Raw genomic sequence first — 12005 nt, 5'->3', positions numbered from 1 at the left:
AAAAACCCCTGAAATTCATCAGTTATGGTAAGCTAAGCAACCATAACTCGCGCCACCACCGTGCATTGCTAATACTAACACCCAGGACATCATGGATGAAATCACAAATGTCATTGATGACATCACTGATGACATCACATGTCTGATTCGCTCTTTTTTTCCTTTAGTGATATATCTTTATCAGTAATAGTTAGGAACAAAGAAATCAAAAAGTACTATATTTATAGACTTATACTTCAAATATGTTCTTACAATAATTCACTCAGGGTCCACTCAAGGCATATGAAACATAGGAGAAATACACACTTAAAAGATAGCAATGCTTTCTGTGTATGAAGACAATCAGTAAGGTTATCAACACTTTCTTATTTTTCTGCAGTTTTTTGTTACTTCTCTGTATGTGCTCATATTTGTATTTGCATTACTTTCTTTAGGGTGCAGACACATCATGTGATATTTGTACATAGGGAAGTAGTAGGTTTGAAGCAGAGTAATCCTTTCTGTGCATAAAGATAATCAGTTAGGTTGAGAACACTTTCTGCTTCTACTGCTGTTTTTTTGCGTACTTCACTTTCTCTATATATACTCATATTTGTATGTGTTGTGTCTTTGTCCCTCATTACGACCCTGGCGGAAATCGAAAAACGATGGCGGAAATGCAATACCACCATCGAATACCGCCAGTTGCGATTATGACCCGTCACCGTAAAGTACGATGCCATTAGCGACACCGTAGTGAACGCCAACGCTAACTGCACCAAGTACGCGCACGCGCGCACTGCGAAACCGTAATTACCACCATGGCGCAACGGTACGGGAATTCTGACCCTAGCGGACATGTACCTAACGCCATCAAGCATGGTGGAAAGTACCATTCCGCCATGGTGATAAGTACGGCATCGCAAACCAACCTTAAAAGGCCTTACTGAGTGCCTGTACACCACTCCCTGGCCACATTGCACAACTCCTCATAGGTGCAATGAAGTCAAACAATGCAACCAGTGAAATGTACAAGTCACCCATGCATGCCAACAAACAAATGAATGTAGGAGCTCCAAGTGCCTTGTGAGTGGCCATCCATATTAGCCATGTCACCATTGCCGTACTGATGCAGCACAGGCATGTGAAGCTCCAAGTACAGCAACATGAACTGAAAACTGAGACAAACAAAAACAGGCCCCCCATCGCTTGACACCAGTGCAAGGCAACATACAAAGCAGTATCCTGAGTGAGACTGCCCCAGCCCTGTACTCCTGCCAGTAAACAAACCAACCAGCAGCATAAGCATGTACCACACAAGTTGGCAGAGTGACTGAGCAGCCAGGCACATCTCAAGAGGGGCCAATGGGAACAGCAGGGCACAGATGGCACGAATACAGAAGCCATTCCAATGGACATGACCTCAGTCTCCCTCCAAGAAACGCACGCAAACACAGGCACCTGTGACCAGCCATATTCTGAAAATCACATCATTCCACCAATCCACCTGGCTGACCGGCATCTGTTACACCAAAGCCAATCCCCCTCCCATGAGCATGACATCATTAAAACAGTCATAATGGCAGCCCCTATCCCTGACCTTACTGGCCTTCGTAGGCAAACGCGCCCAGTACAGTACCACGCGACTATGCTCAGAAGGCCGAACCCAAAGCAGATCTCCTCACAATACATCGCTCCACAAATAGGAATATGCTACATTACTTGCAAAGAATAACGCTACAAGGTCAATATCATAATCAAAATTTAATGCACAACAAAATCACCCGGGCCATACAGCTATTAGGTCATGAACTCCAAATCATATCTCATAATTGTGGCCTGCATCCGCAATAAATGACCAGCTTCTTCTTGAGTGACGCCCTGTTCCTCCATGGTACACAGGGGCTACATCCACGTTCAAAAAGGCAACATGGAAGCGCCTAGAACCGCAGGGCCGTCCCATTAGGTAGGCACTAGTCCAGCTGAAAGCTCGAAATGTTGCTCCTAGCCACTAGTACTGCGTAAGGGCATGTGGGCCATTGGCGATCGTCCCATAAGATCGTAATGGTGCTCCACTGATTAACACGAAGCAGCAGGTGTCGGGAGTAAAAGCCATCTGCAGGAGTGGCATACAGATGGCAGCGGCAAAAGGGGAGGAGATACCTGTCACCCAAATGAAACGAAAAAGAATAGTATGGGCATCTGAACTCCATTTGAATTACTCACTTCAAAGATCACACTAAATCCACAGCCATATGCATGCTAGCCCACTCAAAAGGATTATTCGCACCCAATAATCACTTGCGAATCATAACTATATAAATCGAGGTGAAAACACTATTACAAACGAGTGTTTGTGTGCATGCGTCTGTTAAAACAGAATCCATTAGATGGGATTAGTAACGTGCATAGACACAAGTGTTTGAAGGCGCGTCGAGACAGGGAGGGTTCAACAAGGGCAGATAGACGATGGTCCCACTATGGCAGCCCTGCATCACATAGCGCAGAGGAAGTTGATAGATTCCAAAAAGCCATGTACATGGCAGACTCTCTATTAAATCATCTGTCCATGCATCCATACATCATTCCCTCATCCCGGTATAAAAACGCCTGATTATTTACTCACATAACATTAGAAATTTCCATTGAATCTGTGCTTAATGCAGTCTGCAAAATCCACTGTGCTGCAGGCCGGAATTCTAGTGTTGTGAAGTAACATGTATTTGGGAACGTCCTGCCTTATCCTCCACTACGCTATTGCGCATCCCATACTATTCATATCAATCATTGCATTCTCGGCATGGCCCCTGTCCCAAGGACATTAAACAATAGAACTTTCTATCTGCAGTCAGACCTGTGGGCGTCTCCTCGCCGCTAGCTGGAAACCGAAAGCGCTGTCCTTCGAATTCCTCATTTGCAACATCACGTCGAAAAGGCATCTGTGACCGCTTGAAATCACAAATCCATCCATTTAGTGCGGCAGTGTGTGAAAATGGCAACTGGCTACACTCACAAATGGGACGCCCCGCCCGTCGGTGAACCGCGGTACAGCGCTGCATGAGGGTCCACCGTTAATCGAGTACTACATTCCACGGACCCTTCACAAGTTTGTTCCCGACTGCAAAGATAGTATGTGAAACAATGGGAGCATAGCAGAATTAACATATGAAGCAATATCTCACTGCCATCGGGATGAAATACATGATTGTAATAGCAAGATGCCATGCGTCGATTTGCAGCGTTGTGTGCGGGACGTGCTCGCCCAAAGGGGATTGCAGCTTGCACAGGTGGAATGAATCACCACAGGTGGAGGCTATACAGCTTGGAAACACATAAATTGCACACCCAACCCCCTCCCACAATCACACCCACTCCAAAATGCTACCGGCAGGACTTGCGATGTTGGCCCTGGGGGACCTGATAGCACTGCAAGTACTCCAACTTCAAGAAGAAGACGAACACCAACTACTACAACAACCGGCCGCACAGAGGAGACGCAGGAGGAGGAGGAGGGCAAGGCAGGGCCAGCAAGGCCCACCAGCACAGCCACTACCACCACGCAGGCAGCCCGCAATCCCACGCCTCCGAGCACATCCGTTCAACCTCACTGATGAGCAGATCCACACCCTCTACCGTTTGGACCGGGACACCATAACCGCCATTGTGGACATGACACACGCTGACCTTGTCAGCATGATAGATAGCCCAACCGCCATCCCACCCCTACTGAAGGTGGTGTCTGTACTCCACTTCCTGGCCACAGGCACCTACCAGCACACAGTCGGACAGTTGCATGGCATTTCACAGCCACTGTTGTCACGGACTCTATTGCAAGTGCTCGATGCCCTCCTGAAGCACGCAGACAACTACATCTCTCTACCACGCTCGGAGCAGGAAATTACGAACACAAAAGTGGGATTCCATGCACTTGCCGGCATACCGGGTTGCATTGGTGCCATCGACTGCACCCATGTGGAATTGTTTGTCCCACATGCCATGGAGGCCCAGTACCGCAACCGAAAACAATATCATTCACTTAATGTACAAATGGTGTGTGACTCAAACAGGATCATTACACATTGTTGTGCCGATTTCCTGGATCAACCCATGATTCCATGGTCTTACGGAACTCTTCAATACCACGCTACATGGAGCGACATGCAGGGAACAGATCCTGGCTACTCGGTGAGTCTCATTTCATGCATGATAATGTGGGGTATGTGATGCGGCAATGACCTGCCAGGAAGGGGGGGGTGCTTACGTAGCAATGTCATCCCTCAAACATCCTTTATTGTCCACATACAGGTGATGCCGGGTATCCACTGAAGAGATGGCTCCTTACACCACTCCGGAACCCACAGGACCAGCATGAGGAGGACTACAACCATGCCCACTCACGTACCCGTGTAGTCATAGAACAGGCATTCGGCCTACTGAAGGGTCGTTTCCGCTGCCTCAGCAGGTCTGGCGGGGCACTCCAGTACCGCCATGAGAAGGTTGCTAAGATGGTCATGGCATGTGTCATGCTACACAACATGTGCATACGTAGAAATGTGCCCATGCCCCCTGACGCAGAACTGCAAGCACCAGAATATGGTCATGATGTGGGTGGGGATGTGGCAGAACCTCAAGGAGTCCGCGAGGCACAGGAGGGCCGTGAAATTTGTCAGATTATCATAGATTCATGCTTCTAGCACTCACGCCTGGTGGTTGATACATGGACACGGGAGTTGTGGCACTGTGTGTGTCTGGAACATGCACAATATGGACTGTACGCCTATGATGGCCTCGTTCACAAAGATCAATGTCCACACATCTCATTGGATGATTGTGAAATGTTTATAGCATATGTGAAATTGTGTTACACACCCCATCGACCCGCCACCCAAGTAAGCCCAACACACCCCCTCCACCCTCCTACCCCCCCCCCCAACACCAGTGTCCAAGGATGCTCATTGTCAGTGGGCAGATGCTATTGCAAGCCCCCTCTCCGGGTATCAGGGGCACCCCTGCCTGTGGAGCGCAGGTTCCTCCCAGATCTACGTTGGGGGCTGCCCTGGACGGAACTTGCAACGGATGATGTCTCTGCCTGCTCACGTCCATGCATGTCCCTAAGGGTTTGTGAGAGCTCAGCGGCAAGTTCAGCACATACGTCTTTGGACGTCGCATGCAGTTCCCCCCTCAGGCTCTCGGTGCTTCTCTCCATTTGTACTCTCAGGCTCTCGGTGCTTCTCTCCATTTGTACTCTCAGGCTCTCGGTGCTTCTCTCCATTTCTGCCCTTAGTGTCTCTGTACATGTTTCTATGGCTGCCTTGGTACCCCCACATTCATCAGCATGGTCCTTGAGGAGCGTGGCCAGTTGCTGCTGTTGCACGATCACCTGGTCGAGGGACTGTTGCCTCTGCTGGGCCATGGACATTTGCGGTGGTGTCACAGAGGGGCTGATCACCTCATGTTGCCTTGACACAGGGCTTGTGGGGGATGGCCAGTCGTCGTCTTGTGAGTGCCCCTGCGTGGTATCCTCATGTTGTACGGGATGAAACAAACAGGGGGATTGAGACAGGTCATGGATGGATCGTACATCGACATCACCGTTTTCTGTGTCGGAGCATGCTGCCATTAATGCAGTGTCACCTATGGTGCTGCTGCCACCAGAAGCAGTGCCTTCTGTGGCATCCATTGGGGGGGCTTGTGGTGGTGGTGGTGTTGTGGCCATGCTGGCTGCTGGGGTGCATGTTGAAGTCCCCTCCTGTGTGCTGCCACTTGATTTGTGCTGCTGCCGTGTCTTGATGCGTGCAGCTGAGGTGGAGGGTCTTTGGCCGTTGGTCTTGGCCCTCTTTGCAGGTGTGCTGGTAGGGGTGTCCTGGAGCTCGTCGTTTGAATCGGACCCTGTGGTGGAGTAAAGGAGGGCGAGCGTTATTAATGGGTCTGTGGAAATTGGAATGGCAATGTATCACATGCATTGGGGTGGTGCCTGAGGGTGATTTGGGTCAGGGCCTTGGAGGTGGTTTCTTTTTTGTGTGGATTGAGGGTGCAGTTGTATTGCAGCCTGCAGTTAGGGGGTGCCTGCTGCACGTGTAGAGGGTGTTTTTAGGAATTTTAATTATTTATTTATTTAATTTGACTTTTAATGTCCGCTATCAGGCCAATGTAAGTGGACGTTCTCCTGGACATGTGTTTCTGTTGCACTATGTGGACACATGGTACTTCACATGATTGGACATTGTGGTTTTAGCATAGTTTTATTTGGGCCACCTACCTGATTCTTCGGATGTCTGCACTCCTTTCTCCATCCCTCCGACTCCCTCTATGGTCTCCATTCCAATGGTGGAGGCACAGATTTCTTCCCAGGGGGTCAGCTTGATGGGTGATTCCGATCCTCCCCCGGTAGCTGTGGCAATGTTACGGTTGGCGGATAGTACGCTCCGTACGCGTATCCGCAAGTCGTCCCATCGCTTTCTGCATTGCTGTGGGTTGCGGGGTGCGGTCCCCACCGCACTTACCCGATGTGCTACCAGGGCCCATATGGCCTTCTTGTTCGCAAGTGGCGTCCTGGTCATTTGCGTCGAGAAGACGACGGCAGCATTCTCCTGGAGGGTCTCTGTGAGCACCGTGAGTTCCTCACGTGAGAAGTGGACCTGCCGCTTGCGGTCGCACGCTTTTTTCGCTACTTTTCCCATTGTTTTGGTTTCACTAGGGTGGATGACGGGTTGGGATGTCTCTCAGGGTAGTATTTTTTATGGTTGTGTGAATGTTCTGATTTTATAGGTGTACGGCGTGCTGTTTCCCGTTCCGGGACCATGTTTTTGCTTCCGTTTCCGTATATTTACAGTCGCCGTATTTTCCGATTGCCGCTCTTTACGGTGACCGCTATGTCCGGTGGCGGAATTGCACCTAGGTCGCCGTACGACGCCGGTGAGGGGCGTTTTGGGGACATTTCCGCCATCGCGGACTTTGCACTTCCGCCAAGGCGTACTGCTCGTGCCCGATGGGTCAGAATTAGCCGCACTTTACTCTGTCGTGCCATGGCGGAAACGCTATTTACGCTATGGCGGTCAGGTCAGTTGCTTTCCGCCAGGGTCGTAATGAGGGCCCTTGTGTTTTGTATGTAATAATGAAATTATGTAGTAAGTGGTTTTATTAGCTACATATTACATGTTGCACAGTACACAAAACTCTAATAAGAAAGCATTTATCATTTCACTATTCAAAATGGGAAAATTATGAATATTGCACCTCCATCATGTATGCTGCACACAATGCTTGTATTTATACATGAATACCTTAACAAACTGTAAAGAACTTCATAATAGAATGTTATTTATATCAATGCATTGCCTAATGCATTACATAGCTCAAGATATCTATTCCAATGATCCTTGACACTTTTTATGTCAACATTATAATATGTATCCCTTGTACAGAGTTCTCATGAAAAGTAAATGCACATGTGATTGGCTCTGTGCTAGTGGGGTGCGTGTATTTCGGGGGTGCGCAGGAAGTTTTACACGCAATTGGCCCTGTGCAAGCGGGGTAAGTGTCTTTCGGGGGTGCACAGGAAGAATCACACGCGATTGGCCCTGTGCGAGCGGGGTACGTGTATTTCGGGGGTGCGCGGGAAGTTTCACCCGCGATTGGCCTTGTGTGAGCAGGGTACGTGTATTACGGGGGTGCGCGGGGAGAATCACACGCGATAGGCCCTGTGCGAGCGGGGTATGTGTATTTCGGGGATTGCACAGGAAGTTTTACATGCGATTGGCCCTGTGCGAGTGGGGTACGTGTATTTCGGGGGTGCGTGGGAAGTTTTACACATGATTGGCCCTGTGCGAGCAGGGTACGTGTATTTCGGGGGTGCGCGGGAAGTTTTACACGTGATTGGTCCTGTGCAGTGGGGTAAATGTATTTCGGGGGTGCACGGGAAGTTTTACACGTGATTGGCCCTGTGCGAGCGGGGTACGTGTATTTCGGGGGTCGTGGGAAGTTTTACCCGCGATTGGCCTTGTGCGAGCGGGGTACGTGTATTTCGGGGTGCGCAGGAAGTTTTACACGTGATTGGCCCTGTGCGAGTGGGGTACGTGTATTTCGAGGGTGCGCAGGAAGAATCACACGCGATTGGCCCTGTGCGAGCGGGGTACGTGTATTTCAGGGATGCACAGGAAGTTTCACCCACGATTTGCCTTGTGCGAGCGGGGTACGTGTATTACGGTGCGCGGGGAGAATCACACGCGATAGGCCCTGTGCGAGCGGGGTACGTGTATTTTGAGGGTGCGCAGGAAGTTTTACCCGCGATTGGCCTTGTGCGAGCGGGGTATGTGTATTTTCGGGGGTGCGTGGGGAGAATCACACGCGATTGGCCCTGTGCGAGCGGGGTACGCGTATTTCGAAGGTGCGCGGGGAGAATCACACACGATTGGCTCTCTGCGAGTGGGGTACATGTATTTCGGGGGTGTGCGGGAAGTTTCACCCGCGATTGGCCCTGTGCGAGCGGGGTACGTGTATTTCGGGGGTGCATGGGAAGTTTTACACGCGATTGGCCCTGTGCGAGCTGGGTACCTGTATTTCGGGGGTGCTTGGGAAGTTTTACCCACGATTGGCCTTGTGCGAGCGGGGTATGTGTATTTCGGGGGTGGGCAGGAAGTTTTACACGCGATTGGCCCTGTGCGAGCGGGGTATGTGTATTTCGGGGGGTGTGGGAAGTTTTACCCATGATTGGCCTTGTGCGAGCAGGGTACGTGTATTTCGGGGGGTGCGTGGGAAGTTTTACCCACGATTGGCCTTGTGCGAGCGGGGTACGTGTATTTCGGGGGTGCGTGGGAAGTTTTACACGTGATTGGTCCTGTGCGATGAGGTACATGCATTTCGGGGGTGCGCGGGAAGTTTTACACGCGATTGGCCCTGTGTGAGAGGGGTACGTGTATTTCGGGGGTGCGTGGGAAGTTTTACCCACGATTGGCCTTGTGCGAGCAGGGTACGTGTATTTCGGGGGTGCGCGGGAAGTTTTACACGTGATTGGTCCTGTGCGATGGGGTACATGCATTTCGGGGGTGCGCGGGAAGTTTTACACGCGATTGGCCCTATGTGAGAGGGGTACGTGTATTTCGGGGGGGCGTGGGATGTTTTACCCACGATTGGCCTTGTGCGAGCGGGGTACGTGTATTTCGGGGGTGCGCAGGAAGTTTTACACGCGATTGGCCCTGTGCGAGCGGGGTACGTGTATTTCGGGGGTGCGCGGGAAGAATCACACGCGATTGGCCCTGTGCGAGCCGGGTACGTGTATTTCGGGGGTGCGCGGGAAGAATCACCCGCGATTTGCCTTGTGCGAGCGGGGTACGTGTATTACGGGGTGCGTGGGGAGAATCACACATGATAGGCCCTGTGCGAGCGGGTTACGTGTATTTTGGGGGTGCGCAGGAAGTTTTACCCGCAATTGGCCTTGTGCGAGTGGGGTATGTGTATTTCGGGGGTGCGTGGGGAGAATCACACGCGATTGGCCCTGTGCGAGCAGGGTACGTGTATTTCGAAGGTACGCGGGGAGAATCACACATGATTGGCCCTGTGCGAGTGGGGTACATGTATTTCAGGGGTGCACGGGAAGTTTCACCCGCGATTGGCCTTGTGTGAGCGGGGTACATGTATTACGGGGGTGCCAGCGAGAATCACACGCGATAGGCCCTGTACGAGCGGGGTATGTGTATTTCGGGGGTGTACGGGAAGTTTTACACGCGATTGGCCCTGTGCGAGCGGGGTACCTGTATTTCGGGGGTGCGTGGGAAGTTTTACATGTGATTGGTCCTGTGCGAGTGGGGTACGTGTATTTCGGGGGTGTGCGGGAAGTTTTACACGCGATTGGCCCTGTGCGAGCGGGGTACGTGTATTTCGGGGGGGCGTGGGAAGTTTTACCCATGATTGGCCTTGTGCGAGTGGGGTACGTGTATTTTGGGGTGCGCAGGAAGTTTTACACGCGATTGGCCCTATGCGAGCGGGGAACGTGTATTTCGGGGGTGCACAGGGAGAATCACACGCGATTGGCCCTGTGCGAGCAGGGCACATGTATTTCGGGTGTGCCCCAACGAATTGGCAGTGTGTGTCCTCCCAGGTGTGCCCTCTCCCCCCTTCCCAGGGCCTACAGGCAGACCACAACACAGGGGAACACACTGCACCCCTGACCATGCCCCACAGGCAGCCCATCCACCCTGGCGAAGCCCCCCAGCCAGCCCACATGTCATCACGCACAAGTGAGCACTGACACATGTCCCCCAGCACCCCCATCCACCCAGCATTGACGGGCACCCTCCAGCAGGCCCCGACTCATGTCCCCCAGCACCCCCATTCACCCAGCATTGACGGGCACCTGCCAGCAGGCCCCGATTTATGTCCACCAGCACCCCCATCCACCCAGCATTGAGGGTTAGGCCCTGACTCATGTCCCCCAGCACCCCCATCCACCCAGCATTGAGGGTCAGGCCCCGGCTCATGTCCCCCAACAGCCCATCCACCCAGAATTGACTGGCACCTGCCAGCAGGCCCCGACTCATATCCCCCAGCACCCCCATCCAGCCAGCATTGAGGGTCAGGCCCCGGCTATTGTCCCCCAGCACCCCCTTCTACCCAGCATTGACGGGCACCTGCCAGCAGGCCCCGACTCATGTCCCCCAGCACCCCCATCCACGCAGCATTGAGGGTCAGGCACCCACTCATGTCCCCAGCACCCCCATCCACCCAGCATTGAGGGTCAGGCCCCGACTCATGTCCCCCAGCACCCCCATCCACCCAGCATTGAAGGTCAGGCCCCGACTCATGTCCCCCAGCACCCACATCCACCCAGCATTGAGGGTCTGGCACCGACTCATGTCCCCCAGCACCCCCATCCACCCAGCATTGACGGGCACCTGCCAGCAGGCCCCGACTCATGTCCCCCAGCACCCACATCCACCCAGCATTGAGGGTCAAGCCCCGACTCAGGTCCCCACCCAACATGTCATGAAGATGCACATTCATGGGCCTCATGTCCACCAAAATCCCACTGCACGCCACCCCAGTCTTTAGACACAATCAAGTTTCCCATCCAACCCACACTGAAAGGCCTATTACTTGTCACTAACCAAAAGTCAAATATACACATCAACACATGTCCGTCACACACACACACTGGGTGCGAGTGATTGTGTAAACCCACATTGCGACATGCAGTAAACCAAAGAGCAAATACCACACATGGAAGTAAGAAATCAAAATGTATTGTGCACAAAAATAATATAAATGATTGAAAGCATGTAAATAATCATAAACAAGAAAAAAAGGCATGTCCAAAACAAAATAAATAATAATGATGACACAATCCAAATGAATCCAAATTAAAGTTTGTCAAAAATCCTTGTCCACCAAAGTAAATCCAAAGGAAACCAAAATCCAAAAAATCCATTGATCCATGGTGAGGGTAAATGATGTAAGAAAAAAAATCTACTGTCCAACTATGTACAAATATTACAACAAGGGTCCATGAGCCCAACAAATGAAATGAAACCTATATACAAAACCCTACCTAATTTACAACTATATACAAAAACGTGGGGCATTGTCCATGAGTCACAAAATAATTAAAAAAAAAGAAAGGAAACCTATCACTAACTAACTATATGCAATGGCGGCGGGCAAGTCCTGCGGCTCACTCTGTGATGTTGCGGGCCAGGGCATCATCGAACGCCATGTCTATCTCCTGGAGGCGGGACTCTGTCCTGGCCCCGAGGTCTCGCAGGGATGCACTCATGGCCTGTTCCAACTCCCTGCGAGTTGCCTCGAGGCACTCAGCCCGCCTCAACGCCCGACGCATGGAGAACTCCGCCCTGAACATGGTGAGTCGCGCCTCTTCTGCCCGCCACCTCTCCGCATCTATACGCTGGCCCAACCACAATGACACAGAAGACACTCCCATTCCAGGGTTCTCCTGCCTTCTGGCCGATGCCTGCCCCTCTGACGTTGATGGCCCCGAGCCATCATCGCTCCCACCTAGAGCCTGCTGCTGCTGC

This window comes from Ambystoma mexicanum, chromosome 2q (genome assembly GCF_040938575.1).
Source record: "Ambystoma mexicanum isolate Mex_15411 chromosome 2q, UKY_AmexF1_1, whole genome shotgun sequence".
NCBI classification, from domain to species: Eukaryota; Metazoa; Chordata; class Amphibia; order Caudata; family Ambystomatidae; genus Ambystoma; species Ambystoma mexicanum.
The sequence above is the reverse complement of the archived record's forward strand: the minus strand, read 5'-3'. Positions refer to the sequence as shown.